Here is an 18,996-nt window from a genome sequence, read left to right on the forward strand (position 1 = left end):
TTCACTGCTTAGTGACATGTCTTGAAAATAAAAAGAACACTCAGTTCAGATTCTTTAATTTGAATTAATTGCATGTCCCACTCAAAGCTAAATTTTCTGTGCTAACACCTTCTGTAATCTGTACACTGCCTCAAAGGGAAAATATGTTACTCAAGCCAGAGTTCCCATTGACTTGACTACACAATCCCTGATTCATATTTTAATTTGACATTTAGAGATTGCAAAACAGTGACCCGGTTCTCATTACATTTTAGAGTTCTAATGTGATTTAAGAAGTGCTTTGGAGTAGGGTGAAAACAGATTGCTAGTATTTATACCTTGACTGACTACGAAGGCCTTCCTCCAGCCATTGTCAAGATGTGACATGTCTTTAGCTCTGTCCAAACCACCTTCGGTATCATCATATCTCCGACACAACCAAACCAAATGAAAATAATCATAATCATAACAATAGTGTACCATCATTAAAAATCTATGTGAAGTATTAATATAAATAAAAGCATGAACAATTTTTAGTATATAGATATAAAAAGGTAAATTCTATAAAAACAGTATGCTTTCTATGGAATGCACCTTCAAGAAAATTTCATCATTCTCCTGCATTCTACTTCCTATAAGACTGTCCATAAATTCCATTTATGGAGAAATTCTGGGGTCAAACCTTTCTTCTTTTTGTACCCTCTATGCATATTTGCCATTTTAGTTTGTGTGTGAATTTCTTTCCTTATCAAAGCAGTCAACTTAGCTAAGAAAGATTATTAATGTGGGATATGATGTGGTCTTAATAAATTTAATCAAAGTAAGCACTTTTATAGTTTTTGATAGCACAACAGGATGACTATAGTCAATAGTTTAATTGTACATTTAAAAATAACTAAGAGTATAACACAAATAGTATCCTTTGTGTTACAAACGATAAATGCTTGAGGTGATGAGTACCCTATTTACCCTGATGTGATTATTACATATTGTATGACTGTATCAAAGTATCTCATATATCCCATAAATATTTATACACCCACCACTATATGCCTCCACAAAAATTAAAAATTAAAAACAAAATAAGCACTTAAAAATATCTTCTACATCCTGCCACTCTAGCCCTACCTCAAAGAAAAGATCCCTGGAAACTCTAGGTAATGAAAATCTGGTCCTAGAGTCTATGAAAATATGACATCAACAGTGTGTGGTTCAAAGCATTCTGAATATTCAAAACAGAAGCAAACAAATCAGTATTGGGGTGAAGCCAAGGGAAAATTATTGACCACCTACTCCACAAGACTTGTCTCAGGTATGCATGGAACCAGAGAATGTTTAATGTTATAATGAAATACGTATTCATATCACAAAGTTACACATGTGTATTTTAATAATTATAAAATGCACATATCATAAGTATAGTGTGATATTCAGTAGCTTCAAGTGTGTTTTTTGGCATTGGCATAATACATATGTATATTTCCATAGTTATTTATATTTATCTAATTTTAACTTTGTTTTCCACTTTTTTGATATACCTGTTAGCTATTTGATATGTTTCAAGGAATTTTTTTAGGAAGAAATGTTTTAAATATTGTTTGCACCCTTGAATGTCTGAGAATGTTTTTTGTTGCCTTAACACAAAAGGTTAAAACATCTTTCCACCACAAGATTCTGTAGACATTTTTCTATTTTCTTCTGGAGTTTAGCATTACAACAGAAGTGTGTAAAGTCACCTTCATTTTTATCTGTTTGTAGGTAACCTGTTGTGTTTTTTTAGAAAATAATTAAATTTCTGCTTATATACTTGTTTTATATTATTGTAGTTTCGTTTTCATCTCTATAATGAAACGAACTTAGCAAGCATATTTTTGCAAAAGTGTCCCCTTTAATTTTGCAGTGAACTCTTTCAATCTGCACTTACATGTTTCTTTAACTCAAGTTTTCTTCTGTCATGCCTTTGAATATTGATGTCTCTATTCCTTTTAGTCCCTTGTTTTAATCTAGTCAATAATCTGTTACCTATATGTTTCTTCAATGTCTACCATCTTCTCTGTCAAAGATTATTTTTATTTCTTTGTCTTTTTCTCTGACCTGTGGGCTTAGTAATCAAGTTTTTCTTAGGATTACTAACGTACTTCTATGGAATTCTGTGCTTTACAGTTTCCAGTGTGTTTCCATTTTTAGTTTTCTTTCAGTTTTTCTTTGTCCTGTCCATCTTTCTTTAGCCATCAAACTATTGCATTTTTATTATGAACAATTGCAGACCTGCAAAACCGTATCGAATACATTACATTGAACATCTATATTTACTACCAGGGTTTGGAAATTAAACATTACAAATGAAGTTTGTCTCGTTGCATCAATTTTGATATATTTTTTCTAAGATATTGTTTGTTTCATCTATATTTATGTATCTTTCTATGTATGTATATTAAATATGTATTAAATCATACATATCTATGCATGTATTTCTGGATATATGTGTTTGTGTGTGTAAAATATTACATAGGAAAGTCACTTTTTTAACTTTTCCTTTTTATTTCATGCAATATTATTTTTATTTCAGTATATTCTTGTTTCTTATATTTTATTCTGAGTTAAAAAAAAAAAAATCTTAGCATTAGCTGTTCTAAAAAATGAAAGTACTCCCCGAAGAAGATGCAATATTTTTAACAGCTGTGATTCACATGTGGTCAGGCTTTAGTGGTAACCACATCCTTCCTGAGTGACCTTTGGAGATCATCCACCATCTATCTCACCATAGGCTGGTAACCATATTTCTCAGCTTACTCCACATGTTTTCTTCCCTTTCCAGAATGTGAAAAGCTGGTGAATGGGAGTCAGGTATCTTAATTTCTAAAACCAAGGATCTATATCTGTTTAGTTCATTTGATTTTTGGAGGATTATTTTGTTTTACCTTGAGCAAGTCACATTTTCTGGGCCTCATTGTCTTCTACCATAAGATAAAATAATTTGATTAGATGATTTTTTTCCTGTTATCTGCAAATAAGCACCTTATTATCAAATAGTTCAGCATCAGAACAAGATTCCTAATTCCAAAGGAGTTTTATTTACATAATATTATATTGTGAGATAGATATTAGAAGAATCTGACACTATGTTCCATTCCAGTTTCTCTTTTGCAATTGAGTGACTTGTTTTGATCTAAAAAGTATAAATTCTCATGCCTGTAATTCCAGCACTTTGGGAGGCCAAGGCAGGTGGATCACTTGAGGTCAGGAGTTCAAGATCAGCCTGGCCAACATGGTGAAACCTCGCCTCTACTAAAAATACAAAAAATTAGCCAGGCGTGGTGGTGCATGCCTGTAATCCCAGATACTCAAGAGGCTACAGCAGGAGAATTTCTTGTACCTGGGAGGCAAAGGTTGCAGTGAGCCGAGATTACACTGCTGCACTCCAGCCTGGGTGACAGAGCGAGACTCTAAATAAATAAATAAATAGTATAAATTTATCTCATTCTTATTAATGCAGCCCATGAAATGTAAGTATTAGTTCCTTTTCAGATAGTACTTTATAATTATACTAGTGCCAAATTAAAAGACCTATTTTATAGTGACATGAAAGTCAACTGCAAGAAAAATACATAGTCATTTTCACTTACAGAGGCAAATCCCTCAACATAGACAAAAGTAAAAGACCTTATGTCAGGATGTGAGGCAGATCAGACCAAGGATTTCATTCAAAAATAATACTTCATACTCAATAATCCCATGTGAGAATTTAATGACTCAGAGTAAACAGAAAATCAAAATTAGCACTTGAATCTTGGGTAATTTAATAGCCAAGGCATTTTGGTGAATTGTAATTAATGCTCTAAATTAGCCACTATTTCTCAGAATCATGTACCAGAAGAATAAGAACTTCAATAATTAGAGTATTTTAGATTTACTTTGTGCAAGTTATTACTTCATCCAGTACTCCACAACTAAAGTTATTATCTGGGCATACCGAAGATTTAGAATAAATTGAGTGCCTACTATATGCAAGGCACCATGCTGGGTACTGACAATGTGGTAGGAACAGCACTCCTTACCAGGCTGTCTATGTGGTATCAGCCAGCTGAATAACGGAATGTTTGGGCCAGAATAGCATATACTGAGACCAGGGTGCAAAAGGTATCCAACTTAAGTGACTCAAAAGCAGAAATGGTAAATAAGATATTTCATTTTTTTTTCCTTGACCTTAGTCACATCTGATCAGAGTATTCAATGCTTTCTACATAAACTCTGGATGTAGGCAGATGAAATTACTCACCATCATCCTTCTTTTGACAGATGCAAGTACTCAGCCAAATGTAACTCTTCAACATAGTATTAATTCAAGAGACATGATTACCTCTGACTTTTGCAGGGGAAACAGAAAGGTTCAGAAACTCCTATTCTGAAGATGGGATCCATTTTTAAAGGCTTTAACTCTGCTTTCTTTTCTGAAAAAGTTCTCCAGGAGATCATGGTCCATTTATGCAAAACCTGAAATTTGTTACTATAGTCAGAAGGTTTATGCAAAACCTGAAGCAGAATTCTTCCAAATCCCAGGCGTCATACTTCACAGCAGTCGAGAGCAGAGTGACTGCACTCTCCTCGCAGATGCCTTGATTGTTGGCAGAGCTTTCTTCAAATGATTTTCCTTATAAAATGCAACCAAATCTAGCAATCCTACTGCCTCCTCAGGAGAAAGACTGGCACTGTTTGTGTACACGAATTCCAGGAAGGCCCAGTAAGCAGAGTATGAAAATTCACTCATTTCTACAATATTATCCTCATTACCTTCCAACAATGAATGAACATGCTCACATACATCAAATTTTGAGAAGAACTTTATGTGCATAAATGTACTTTCCATCGACCACAAATTTCAAGACTGCAGTGTCCAGGTTGTCAAATTCCCTCCTCAGTGACTCAGCCACTGTGAGGGTGGTCATCAGGTTCCACAGAGAGGAGGCGCCACATGATGGCAGGAGCAGCAAAGCAGGCAAACGTGTCGTCAGTGCAGACGTGCAGAGGTGGGTGACGTCAGGAAGGATCACAAACTGGCCCTGGCCCCACATGTACACATGCCCACCCTGGGTCTTGGCCCCAGATGTGTGGGAAGAGTGACAGACTGCAATCTCTATAATTCTGTCCTTTTCCACAAGGACTAAGGTAGAATAGGAATGGTGGCTTTTATTGCCAGTGCCCAACTGCCCATAATTGGCACCCCAAGCATATGCTTGGCCTTCATCTGTTAATATTAATGTGTGTCTGTAAGCACAGGTAGCCTCCCCAGTGTCTACTGCCACCATGGAGCACACCTGTCCACAAGCTGTGTTCACAGCCTCTTTATTCCGTAAGCAGCCAGTGACTCTCTGAGCAACTGGCTGATTAACTGTCGATCCATATTTTACATGTCTAGAGTTATTATAACCCCAGGCAAATACTTCTCCATCAGATATTAGCATCAAAGAATGGTGAGACCCATAAGCAACCTCAGTGACTTGTTTGACAAATTAGTAGAGAAACCATGATTAGTTGTCCCAGAGCCCAGCTGACTGTACACATTATGGTCCCCAAGTAAAGACTTATTTTGTTGCAAGGACAATGTATATACCACTCCCACAGCTGAGGCTGCCTATCTTTATGCCACTTAAAGAATCCAGTCTCCAAGGTTTGATGGTGCTCTGGATGTTACCTAACCTCAAACAGCCACAGCAGTTTGTGCCAGGGTATTACTATTGTATATAAAACTTCAAGACCAGCACTGCCAAAGACACAAGCCTGAGGAATTAACTGCAGTTCTTCCTCAGGAAAAAAAGGTAAGAAAACTGGCCACTTTCCCACATCTAACTTATTCAAAGATGACAGAGTGGCCTGTATTGGCTTTCAGGGATTTCCTACCATTGTAACATTTTGTATGTAATAAAGTAACTTTATTGCTGATCCTGTGAATCCATTCATTTATTTTATGAAACCTTCCCACTTTCTTCCTAGGGAAGATGAAGTTCTTCCATATGGACTCAGTCTTGGGCAGTTCCTTGGTCAACTTTTCTCTGGGACTGGAAAGTTTCAAATCATTATGAAGAGCAGACTTCTCAATTCTCAGCTCCATTGAAGAATATATGAACTGCTAAGCTGATGGTTACAGATTTCTGGAGCCCCGTATTTAGTAATCTTCAATCCTTTCCCTTTTAGTTCCTTATAAAGTTGTCTTCTAGAGTAAAGTTAATGTGACTCAGGATAGCCTGAGCCATGTCTACTCTGCCTTCTAGATCACTGTTACTGCCTGGATGATTTTAACTTTAATATGATTGAGTCTAGTTATATACTGCTCTGTTCAGTAGCCACTAGCCACATGTGGCTATATTAATTTAAACTCTCATTAATTCAAATCAAATCAAATAAATTGAGTGCTCAGTCTTAGTCACATTTTATGTGCTTGATACCACGTGTAACTAGTGGTTACTGCACACATATGAAATATTTCCATCAGCGCTGTCTGTTGGACAGCTCTGGATAAAACCCTAGGAAGAAGATTAGTGAGACTGGATAAGTTCTAGCTGAAGCAGGACACATGGACACAGAGCTCAATTAGTTCAATTAGTTCCAGACTAGGAGAAGCACTTTAGACCAAAGCCGCTGAAATCAGCTTATTGCAGGGGAAGTTTATCAACGTTGCAACCAGACAGCACTTGAAGAAAATGTCTGCTACTTACAGGCAACATGATCTCAGGCAAGTAACTGAGTCTCTCTGAGACTCAGTGTGCACTTCTGAAAAACGGAAATAAGAAAACCAGCCTCATCACTTTAGCATTAATAGTATAGTAGCATGTATGGAGTCCCAAGCATAGTGTCTGGCAAGTAGTTGGTACTCAGGAAAACTTCCTAATACTGACAATATCATCAAGAAAAAAAAAACTGAAGTATTGGTGATGATGAGGCCCCCACCCTAATGCTTCTTGAGGAAATTGTTGGCAAAGTTTCTGAAGAAAAACTGTCTTCCCCATGAAAAGTTTCCTGATCCTCCCTATTCTCACTCTTCCATCCTCTGCTTCCAGCTAAAAGGATCACCTCTCTGTCTCAACTCCACAGCACTTTATTGTTCATTTTCCTATGGACCCATCTGTTTTCTACCTTTAACTGCCCTGACTTGTAGTCCTCTACCAGAAAGGGGCTCACACCTGTAATGCAGGGACTTGCCTTTATCTCTCAGCAAACCTTGCAAGGAGATTTGCATATAGCCAATGACCAATACATAATGTCCCAGAGATTTGCCATTGTCAATTTTCATTCTTCATGAATAAAATGGATAGTACCTCTCCCTGTCTTGCTGGCTCACCCTCTACCCCTGGAAAGAATCAACTGTCAAAAGAAGCAGAAAGAAAATAGTGTCACATTCCTCAAGAGAGGCCTCACGCAGAGCTAAGGGAGGGAGCATAGTCATCCCCAAACAACATGACCCTTCCCTAATCTTAAGTAGGGCAGTGTTCTCCTATGGCAGTATTTCCCAAACGTTAGTCATTCACATTCCTCATTCACAATGTTTGCAAAATCCGCACGTTACCAATAATATTGTTTGTTTAAAAGTCTCAAAGTTGATTCACTGTTTCGTTTTTTAAAAGAAATTTTATGCAGCTATAGTATAAATGAGAGAAAAAATAAAGTATCATTTGCCAAAACTTGAAGGTAACCATAACATAATGAAAAGTACATGACTGATAATGAAGTAGATAGATGCCATGCCTAGCCAGTACACCTGAGTTTAATATCTGCTTTCTTTTTGTTAAATGCATGCTCTTTGTTTGAAAGGGAGATTAGCAAGTGCTAGAAACAATGACATAAGCCAAAACTAGATTTTCTCCTTGATGTGCTCAGAAGACTGAAGGAAACTTGATAGGGAGACTGTAATAGGATGAATAATGGCCCCCAATGATGTCCACATTCTAATCTCAGGAGCCTGTGAATATGTTATCTTATATTGCAAAATGAACTTTGCATATGTGATTAAGTTGGGATCTTGAAGTAAGGAGTTCATCCTGGGTCATCTGGTTAGACCCAGCGTAATTACAAGGGTCCTTATAGGAGAGAGGCAAGTAGGCCAAAGTCAGAAAAAGGAGATGTTACAATGGACCTGAGGTTGGAGTGATGTGCTACAGGCCAAGGAATGCAGGCAGTCTCCAGTGGCTGGAAAAGGCAAAAAGTGGGTTCTTCTCTGGTCTCCAGAGGAAAGTAGCCCTACCAACACCTTGATCTTAGAATTATGACCTCCAGAAGGTAAGAGAATAAGTTTACGTGCTTTTTAAGCCACTGAGTTTGCAGAAATTTGTTACAACAGCAAGAAGAAACTAGTACAGAGACTGGCTGGCATACCATGTTATTCAAGGTCATGTAATACCATGTTAATGTGTCAGCTAAAACCTTCCCTAGCCCCAGTGATGTACACCTACACATCAGGACACTGCCTAATGATTCCCACTAGGCAGACATGGAAAATGGTATCCATAAATTAAAGCCAGCTACAGAAGAATTTAGGCCTGAGGCAGCCAAGCTGGTTGCTAAGGTGATGGCTGATTATAGGGAAAGTTCTGCATGGTCAACATCCTGTTTCCTCCACTACTTTGGCTTTCCTTTATAATATAGCATCTGACCTGAAGAAAAGTCGTTCCAGAATCAGCCCTCCTTCAACAAATGGACTCTGCATTTAGGTAGGTCATGCCTACGGCTCTTTCCACTCCTAAATTGAAGTATTGTTTTCTAAGATTTAAATAGACTTGGCAGTATTTTCTTAAATTTAAAAAAAAAAAAATTACTGTATTTGTCTAATTATAAAAATAAAATGTGTTTATTATAGCCATTTTAGAAAATAGAAACTAACAAAACTAATAAGTTAATTTCCTTTTCACCCAGAGAAACCTACTTGGTTAATATTTTGATAGATTTCTCTCTGGTCCCATTTCTGTTCACGTCCATTGATAATTGGAAAGTATTCAATAAGTATTATTTAGCAGCCTTCGTTTTCTCTGTTAAAACATATTATGAACACTTTTGCACTACCTCTATAATATTTATATACCTCATATAATATACCTCTATAATATTTTTGTAATGACTGAATATTTTGTTATAAATATGAATTATTATTTCTGTAACCAGTTCACTCACATGACTATTTATGCTACTTTCAATTTTTCACTATTTTCTTATAAATATTTTGGTTCTCCACAGATGGCTCCTAAAAATAAATGTATGAGTTAGGAGTATTTAAGTTTTTTACACGAATTGTCAAATTTCCCATCAGAGAGTTACACAAATTTATCTATAAAAAAGAATAATTTTAAAGGGAATTAATTGCAAATTTGAGTGAATATGAAAGAAGGAAATAAGTGGTAAGCATTTTGGGGGGAAAAAAGAAACCCTTTTATTTTGTATTCATGTGTTAAGCAAGAGAATCTGCTTGCCTTCCTCTTGACCTAACAATCTACTGGAGAAACAGGGAAGAAGGAGATGCATGGAAATGGAGTAACTTCTTAAAGGGGAAAAAATAAGGGAGCAATTTTTTTCCTAGAACAGTTAGATGAATTTAAAAACACTGTTAGGGCCAGGCACGGTAGCTCACACCTATAATCACAGCACTGTGGATGGCCAAGGCGGGCAGATTGCTCAAGCCCAGGAGTTTGAGACCAGCCTCCTGGGCTCAAGGAGCAACATGGCAAAACCTGTCTCTGCAAAAAACACAAAAATTAGCCAGGCGTGGTGTCATGCACCTGCAGTCCTAGCTACTTGGAAGGCTGTAGTGGAAGGATCACATGAATGTGGGAGATTGAGGCTATAGTGAGCCGTGATCACACCACTGCACTCCAGCCTGCGCAACAGAACAAGACCCTGTCTCAAAAAATAAAAATTAAAAAATACAGTAAAATAAAAACAAAAACACTAGTAGTATCACTGTTTTGGGGTGTTAGAAAGGTTTTGTGGATGGACAAACCTCATTATGGCAAAACGTAGAAAGTCTTTTAGGCCTGCCTATTTCAAAATTCTCTTGGTACATAGCCAACCAACGATAGATCTGATGATTTAATCAATACAGAGAATCAATCTGTATAGCCTTAAAGTACATTTCTGCTTTGGCTGTCTACCCAGATTACTACATGGAGAACATTCAAATTCCTCACTTGCTAAGTATTGATGTGGCAAAGCCCATGGCCTCCACAGTAGCTGAATACTAGGCCAGCTTGAGCTAAACCCAGCCCAGTATACTGTAATTACTACAAAGCATGGTCTATTGTTGAGATTGCCTGTTCCAGGTTTCTTATATATTAATATTTTAACTGAAAAATGAGATAGAAGATTTCTAAGTAATCAGCTTCACTTCTAATTTTTTCTATCTCAAGCCGACAAATTGATATTCATCCTAATAATAGCAACAACATCTTAAGTAGCTTCTGTACGCCAGTCACTATGCTATGCACCTCACACATATATTTTACTCAGGCTTCACAACAGTGTTGTGAGAAAGATGCTGTTATTATTAGCCATTTATGAGTGAGCAATCTGAAAATCAGAAATGTGCCCAAGGGCCCATAGCTGGTGAGAGGCAGAGCTGGAATTTGAATCCAGGTCTGTTGAATTCCACCTTCTCTACTGTATCTTCTAAGTGAGACTCCCCGCTAGGTGACCCTGTGACTTTAGGCTTCATCTGGGACTCCCAGGCCCCAAACCAAATCTGCGCATCTTTGTGCCTGCCCCTCTAGTGGCCCTGGGAAAAAGTTTTAAAGAAATCCAATGACAGCTTAAGTCTTTTCTGATCCCTGATTTTCCCATCTTTCAGTAGGTATATTACAGGTTTGAAGGGGTGGGAGAGGGGGAAACAATTTTCTTCTATATCTTTAAGGGCAATGTTTTTTAAATTGTCTATAAAGTTTCTGGATTCTTTTTGTTGTGTGTTTTGATTATTTTGTTTGGTAGGTATTAATATGATTAAGAATAGGCTCCATTTCCTCTGTTGGAAAGATATGCCAGACATCACAATCAAATAAACACTCTAGGTCAGGAACCTTTGGGGGAAAGCTTTTGGGAATGGTATGTGTCAACATTAGTGACAGTTCAAGGTAGGCAACATGCTGATATGTTCTGGAAATAGAGCTGAGAATCCCAAGGCCTCAATCCAAAAGCTAGAATGCGTAAGGAGAGGCTCTCTCTGAATACAGAGACACTTACCATTTATTTCTTTTAAAGCGCTGGGCTGTCTCCTGAATGCTATGAGGTGCTTAAAAGGGCCTCTTCTTACCCTACTTGCTCTCTTTCCTCTCTTCATGTCCTTCTGCCCCTTGCTTGCCTTAGCCTCCATCATGCTGAAGCTGATCTTAAAGATTTGGACAAGTTGATTCCCTTTCCTTGGCCTGAGTTTACTCATCTGATCTGCCAGGGATTTGTCAGCCTCAACACCGCATAGTCCTGTAACGTGATCACTTTAAAAATCAGAGCAGGACAACAGCAGAGTTGCACAACCTTGCCCTTCTGCCCCACACCAGCCAGGGAAACCGCAATGCCTGCCACTTCAGTGTCTGGGTGATTCTCCCATCGTATAGTTCCCCTCTTCCTCCATTAAGGTTTATGGTGCTTTGAGCTGCTTGCTGGCTGATCCTAAACCCTAAATTTGGAAGCCGCACAAGGCTGACTCCCCTCTAAGTGCTTCAGGACTAAAATAATTCCCAGCCATTTATCTACTTCTTACTTCAATTCGCAAAGGCTGAAAATATAAGTAGACATTTTCTATTTTTTTAAAAACATCTAGATATAATGTCAGAGGAGAGAAGGATTATAGAAACCAACTTACTCAAGGACATATTTAGAAGCAAAAAATCTTTTCAAACAAAAAATGTTGGAGAGGCTTCAACACACATAAAGTAAATGAGTAGCAGTAGTATACATTTATCATATAAAATTCAAATTTATGACCTTCACATATCATGAAGTACAGTGATAAGGGTGATACTACTTCAGTGATCCCCAAAATTAGAAATGGGATTACAAAGAACAGAACTTTGGTTATATCCGCCTAGACTCACACCATAGTGCTTTGTTTTATTTGGCTATATGATATGATAGAATCTGCACAGATAAGTAGTTGAAGTCATAGTTGTTTTTAAACAAACGTTTTAAACAACTTCAATTATCTTGTATAAGATAGCAAAGGAAGTTTTACTTGAAAGTTCTGGCAAAAGTTCGTAAATGTGTGGCCACTGATGTTTTGCAATTTGATAATGTAATGTACATTTTTGGGATTAAAAGTGAAACAAAAATGCATCCATGTGCAACATTAGGTGATTCACAGCATTTTCCAATTGGAATTCTGCAGATCAAATCCATGTGATCCTATTCTCTAGGCTTTGCTATATTTGTTAAATGCAAGCTGGTTTTATGATGCTTAATTAATATTTAAACCCACTTTGAGATGAAAGAAAATGGAACCAACATAAACTATCATTAGAAACAAATAACTGGCATGGTTGTGTCTTCAATCTCTGTAGTTTCTCCTTACACATTTTAAAACCTCAAAGAGGTCATGGTTAGTATGAGTCACCATTTTACTACTTTTTGATGCGGTGAATATAGGAAAATCTTTAACCCTAAAAAAACTAGTCTTCTTTCACTTATTTTTATTTTTAGTTTCTTCACTATCCTATTGCAGACATGAATCGTTCAGTTTCTGAGACCAAATTCCTCTCTGGGGACAAGAGCCGAGCTAGGAGAATTTGTAGTACGGGGAATAGAGCATCTCTTCCTGCAGGTAGCATGCCTGCGAGTGCGGCACAGCACTGGCTCCCAAACTCAGCTCACCCGCAGAATCATTTGGTTCATCTGATGAAAATACAAAGTCCTGGGCCCCAAACCTGGAGTCTCTGCTTCAGTGGATCTGGAGTGGGACGTGAAATCATTACCATTAATTTGGTGCTTCTGATGATTCTGTGTCTGATTTTTTAATATGAAAGGTAAAGTCATGGTTGAAAATTTGTTTCCACTTGGCATGATTAAAACCAGTGCTTTGAAAAGAACACACAATTATGATATGCAGTTGCTATCCAGAGGATTCAACATCTGTTCTAGAGTTGGTGAGAATGAAAAATTTCAGTGTCATGAAGAACAGGCAGCATCTTATAGAAATGAAGTAACATTGCTCCTGAGACAATGAGAAAAGCTCACATCTTTTTCTCACCTGGAAAATGGACGTCTACTAACTCACAATGGCAAGCTTACACGCAAACAACTTTTGGAAGACTTACCAACAGATACCAAAAGCTAATAATTTTAAATACCTTAAAACACATGTTTGTATACCTTTATTAAGTAAACTTTTTAAGACCAGTATTTATATACTGTGATGATTCCAACATTTCTCAACCTCAGTGCGATTGACATTTTAGGACAGATAATTTCTTGTGGGGGGCCTGTCTTGTGCATTTTAGGATGTTTAACAACATCCCTGGCTTCTACCACTAGATGCCAGCAGCACTCTCCTAGTAATTACAGCCAGAAGTTTCTCCAGACATTGCCAAATATTCTCTGGCAGGGCAGACTTGCTCCCAGTTGTAAAGCATCCCTCTAGAAAAACCACATAATCTCTTTTGAGTTTCAGATTTCTATAATGTAAGATCAGGGAGTAAAGCAGTATTCATAGCAGTAGAATCAGAAAAGACTAATACAGGTAAAATTAAATAACTGGTTAGGAAAAGAATAATTCAGACTTAATGTCAACGCTTACTGAAAAATAAATCTCAAATGGTCTTGAATTTCAAATGAAAAAAGAAGTTAAATGTTGAGAAAATATAAAGAATATATTTTACAGCATTAGGGTACAGACTTGCCTAAGAAAAACAGAAAAAGTGGAAGCTAAAATTGAAAACCCCCAAAGACTGAACTCTATTAACATTTTACCACTTCTCTATGATGAAATACTAAAGAAAGGCAAAACATGTAAACTTTTAAAAATGGAAAAAGAAAAATATATTTGCTACATTTATAACAAACTGAAGATCAATATTCATAATAAAGAAAAAACCCAAGCAAATCATTAAAAGATTTAAAAAGAAATGGAAAACAGGTTAACAATTTGAAAAGCAATTCATAACTAACAATTAAATAGCCAAAATACATAAAAAATGTCAGTCTCATTATAACTCAGAAAAATACAAACTAAAACTACAATGAGATATCATTTTGATCCTATCATATTGGTAAAGTTAAAAATACTTGTGAAAATTAAAAAGAATTGATGAAAGAAGGCAGAAGAAACAGCCATTTTCATGCCCTATTATGTTACATTGGTTCAATCTTTCAAGGGTTGATTTTGCAGTAGCTGTCAAAATGTAGACTGTGCATGACCTTTCACCTAGTGTTCTACCTCAATACATCTAGACCATAAAAAAAGTTTCATACAAGGATTTCTTGCTACAATATTGCTTTTAATAGCTAAATATTGCAAGCCATCTAAGGGCTATGATTGATACATCATCATATAGCAATACATTCATATAAGGTAGCTTTATGCAGTAGTTAAGCCATATTTAAAATATTGATAGGAAAAGGACTTTTGGATGACAATGTTTCAGAACTGTATATAAATATGTAAATATAGACATATTTTAATAATCTATTTATATAAAGATATATATGTTTGTCTTTATATATAAAATGTGTATATCTATGCACACAAAAATCTCTTGAAGCATTCATATCAAACTGTTAGTAGAAATTAAGTTCAGGGAGAAAAGTATGTCCATATAATTGTATATATTTTATAGTGTTTGAAGTTTTACCACAAACATGTATTTTATAATTTTTAATTATATAATTTTAAAATAAATAAATGAGGATATTGAATTAAATGATTTCTGAAATCTATGACTTCAGCCCTAACACACTGTGATTTAATTAATTCTGGCTTAGAAATAAATGGAAAATTTAGGTTGGTCACAGAGGCTCACACCTATAATCCCAACACTTTGGGAGGCTGAAGCAGGAGGATTGCTTGAGCTCAAGAGTTTGAGACCAGCCTGGGCAACATGGTAAAACCCTGTCTTTACATAAAATACAAAAATCAGCTGGGCATGGTGGCGCGTGCCTGTGGTCCCAGATACTTAGGTGGCTGAGGTGGGAGGATTGCTTGAGCCCAGTAGGTTGAGGCTGCAATGAGCCATGATGGTGCCATCGCACTCCAGATTGGATGACACAATGAAACTGTCTCTTAAGAAAAGAAAAGAAAATTTAAGCTACCAAAGTTGTATTCATACCACAAATTCCTTTAAGAAGGAAAAGAAAAAGGGAAAGGTATTACAATTCTTTAAGCCCCTGCTATATGCTTGTCCATGCGGTGTAGATTTTTGCACTGATCCTCACAGCACCTTATTTTTATGTTAGATTAACTGAAGCTCGGAGAGTGGCCTGACCAAGATCATTGGCTCAGAAAGGGAAGGAGCCAGGATTCACACTTGAATCAGTCTGTGGGAAAGATTATTGCTGCTCTCTACAGCAGATGTTTTGTAGTTTCATGAGTTGATGGAGAAACTCTGGTTTACCTTATAAACTTCAAGGCAGACAGCAAGAGGCCATGGTGGAGGAGCAACTGTCCAGTAGCATAACCATCATAACCCTGCAGGAAGTAAAATTGCTGAGATGTGGTGGATGCTTATTCTGCACCAGGTCCTGCATTCATATCACACTTAACCCTCACAGCAACCTTAAGAGGGAGGTATCATGTTGTTACCATCTTGCAAATGAGGATGCAGGCTCAGCAAAGACAGAAAAGTTGCTCAAAGTCACATATACAGAAAGTGGTGGAGGTATCGGTCTGACTCCTCATCCTATGTTAATTACTGTATACATAGACTAGTGTAGAAATTATTTGCTACTAGCTGGACTTTGAAAAAAGAACCTTAAAACTGTAAGATGGTAGGTGTTTAAGCAATTCATAGGCTAATGCTCAGAGTCAGAGATAAGGTTATTTGCTTACTTTGATACGGAATGGTTTGCAATATTTCAACACTGGAGTACAGTATATGAAGAACAATCACACGTCGATTGATGTAGCTAAGGTATCAATTAGAGTCTAAGTGCACATGCAGGCATGTCTGACAGACTGGGAGGGCAAGTAATCCAAACACACTGAAGACCATTTGCCTGAAGACCTCAGGGTATCTCATGAGATAACTCATGTTAAGAGAAGGAATGGGACATAAGCTAGACTCAGTACAACAGTTTCAGTCATTATTATAGACTGGTTCTCACAAAAGCATTGACTGACTTTCAGATTGGTTCCATGGCACAGCCCCGCACTAGACTAAAGGGCGTAGTTTTCAAAACCTGAAAGAATAGTTTAATAAAACTCAGTAACTCAGTTCAACACTGGGGTAGAACAGCACTATCCTGCAAGCCCTCTAACCTGTAACTCAAACAGAAAACATTCCGCTGCCAGTTTCTTTACTAAAACATAGCAAGAGTCCAGCTTCCAACAAGTTCCTCATCTCCATCTGAGACCACCTGTGCCTGGATTTCATTGTGCATATCATTATTAGCCTTTTGGTCAAAGCCATTCAACAAGTCTCTAGGAAGTTCCAAAATTTCCCACATTTTCCTGTCTTCTGAGCCCTCCAAAGTGTTGCAACCTCTGCCTGTTATCTGGTTCCAAAGTTGCTTCCACATTTTCAGGTATCTTTTCAGCAGTGCCCCACTCTACTGGTGCCAGTTTACTCTATTAGTTCATTTTCACGCTGCGGATAAAAACATACCCAAGAATGGGCAATTTACAAAAGAAAGAAGTTTATTGAACTTACAGTTCCACGTGGCTTGGGAGGCCTGAAAGGCTGTCTCCAATGGCGGCAGCCAAGAAAAGAGAGCGTGCGCAGGGAAACTTCTGTTTTTAAAACCATCAGATCGGCCGGGCACGGTGGCTCAAGCCTGTAATCCCAGCACTTTAGGAGGCCGAGACGGGTGGATCACAAGGTCAGGAGATCAAGACCATCCTGGCTAACACGGTGAAACCCCGTCTCTACTAAAAAATACAAAAAAACTAGCCGGGCAAGGTGGCGGGCACCTGTAGTCCCAGCTACTCGGGAGGCTGAGGCAGGAGAACGGCGTGAACCTGGGAGGTGGAGCTTGCAGTGAGCTGAGATCCGGCCACTGCCCTCCAGCCTGGGCGACAGAGCGAGACTCCATCTCAGAAAAAAAAAAAAAAAAAAAAAAAAAAAAAAATCAGATCTCTCATGAGACTTATTCACTATCATGAGAACTGCATGGGAAAGACCTGCTCCCATGATTCAATTACCTCCCACCAGATTCCTCCAATGACTCCTGGGAATTGTGGGAGCTATAATGCAAGATAAGATTTGGGTGAGGACACAGCCAAACCATATCAAAGCCCAAGGGCTCTACAGAAGAAATGCAAGAGGACCATGCGTCCCTTGAAAAGTTATGAAATTTTGCATGGATATGCAAATGTACGTATTTCTGAGGAGACAGTCTTGTTTTTGTCAGCTTCTTAAAACATTATGTAACTTAAAAATGTTTAGAAACAATTGTTGGAATTTTGATCTTTATGTATTCTAAAGCCAAATAAATGTGAGGAAAAATATATTTCAGTGCATACATACTACCAGGGATACTCACGAACTGTACTGTGGGCATAAATTGGGTCACATTAATAGTACATTCTGACACTTGAATCCTCACTTGAACCAGGATTTGTAGAAGCTGTAAACTATTTTTTTTACTATTTCATTAATTTTTGAGAGGAATAATTTCTCATGTGCAAATGGAGTTAATCCTTGATAGTTTGACCTCATATCTAAAAAAGGAAGGAAAACGTTATTGTTTTACACATCATGGTTCAAATGAAATGTAAAAGGGACTGACTTACTAAGTCAATTTGAGGTGAGCTTTACTGGGTACCTTGTATAAAGGGTGGAAGTTTCTGAGGCTGATCTTGACATGTATTCTTTTCTCCCACCTCTTTCCTTCAGGTTAGGGAATGTTTTTGTTTTTAAAGTTTCAGGCTTTCCTCCCATTTCTTTTATAATGTTTCTGATGCTTTCCATGGGCTAGGGATTGCTAAGGTGGTAAGGGTGTTGTAAAATTCTGCAGTGTGGAAGAACTGCACTTATTTAATATTTGCTCAAAATGTCACTCTTTGAGCTGACTTGGGATGTGACTTTGCCTTCTTCCAAAATGACAGTTATGACCTTATAAAGTTACCCAGGAATCTGAGAGCCAAACTTAATTATATTTTCTCTGCAATATGTTCAGTACCCAAGGAGGCTGGCTGCAGCTGCAGAAAGCTAAAAAATAAAAAGGAATGGGTGGGGTTTGGGTCGGGGATTGAACCAATCAGTTTATTGCCATAAACTCTCTCCTAAAAAAGTCTCTACAGTATTCACAAGCATATTAATCTAACATGGGAGTTGATCTTACCTGAACATATTACAGCAAAGTTGAGTAGATGGTATCTGCCAGACTCATAATGACATCATTGGGAATTACTCTGAATTTTAAATCTAGAAGATAACTTTTTAAAAAGACAGTTCACAGAGATTGATGTAATTGCTTCCTGATAATAATAGGCTTCAACTTTGATGGAGAAGAGGACATCGAAGTATTATATATTTTCCCAAGTAGTCATGACACTATACAGCAAATTAAAATATCTGAATCTCAGTTCTGGCCTTGCCACAATCTAGCTAGGCAAAGCAAGTCATTTAACGTGTCTTCATATTTCTGAAAATGAAAGCTGAATGATATCTTTTTTTTCTGGCTATATAACATTTACGAATCCTAAAATGTCAGTGATGGGAGTTCACATTCTTTTCTGAAATCTCATCTTGCCTACCTTGAGGGAGAACTCATGGGGTACTGAAGACACAGGGCTCTGCAGAGTGTTGGATAAGTGTTTTCTCTGCTCTTCTAATTAGGTCAAATGGCTCCTCTAGCAGGCATCAGACTGTGTTAGTGACGTTCACACTGGTCCAGATA

The 18,996-nt window shown here is 37.5% G+C and overlaps 1 pseudogene; it reads right to left on the bottom strand.

The window, feature by feature from the left end:
- Nucleotides 1–4,369: 4,369 nt before the first annotated feature.
- On the bottom strand, nt 4,370–6,088 carry LOC103216798 (RCC1 and BTB domain-containing protein 2-like; annotated as a pseudogene).
- Nucleotides 6,089–18,996: the final 12,908 nt, after the last annotated feature.

The sequence above is a fragment of the Chlorocebus sabaeus genome, chromosome 9, assembly GCF_047675955.1.
Source record: "Chlorocebus sabaeus isolate Y175 chromosome 9, mChlSab1.0.hap1, whole genome shotgun sequence".
In the NCBI taxonomy this organism is placed as follows: Eukaryota; Metazoa; Chordata; class Mammalia; order Primates; family Cercopithecidae; genus Chlorocebus; species Chlorocebus sabaeus.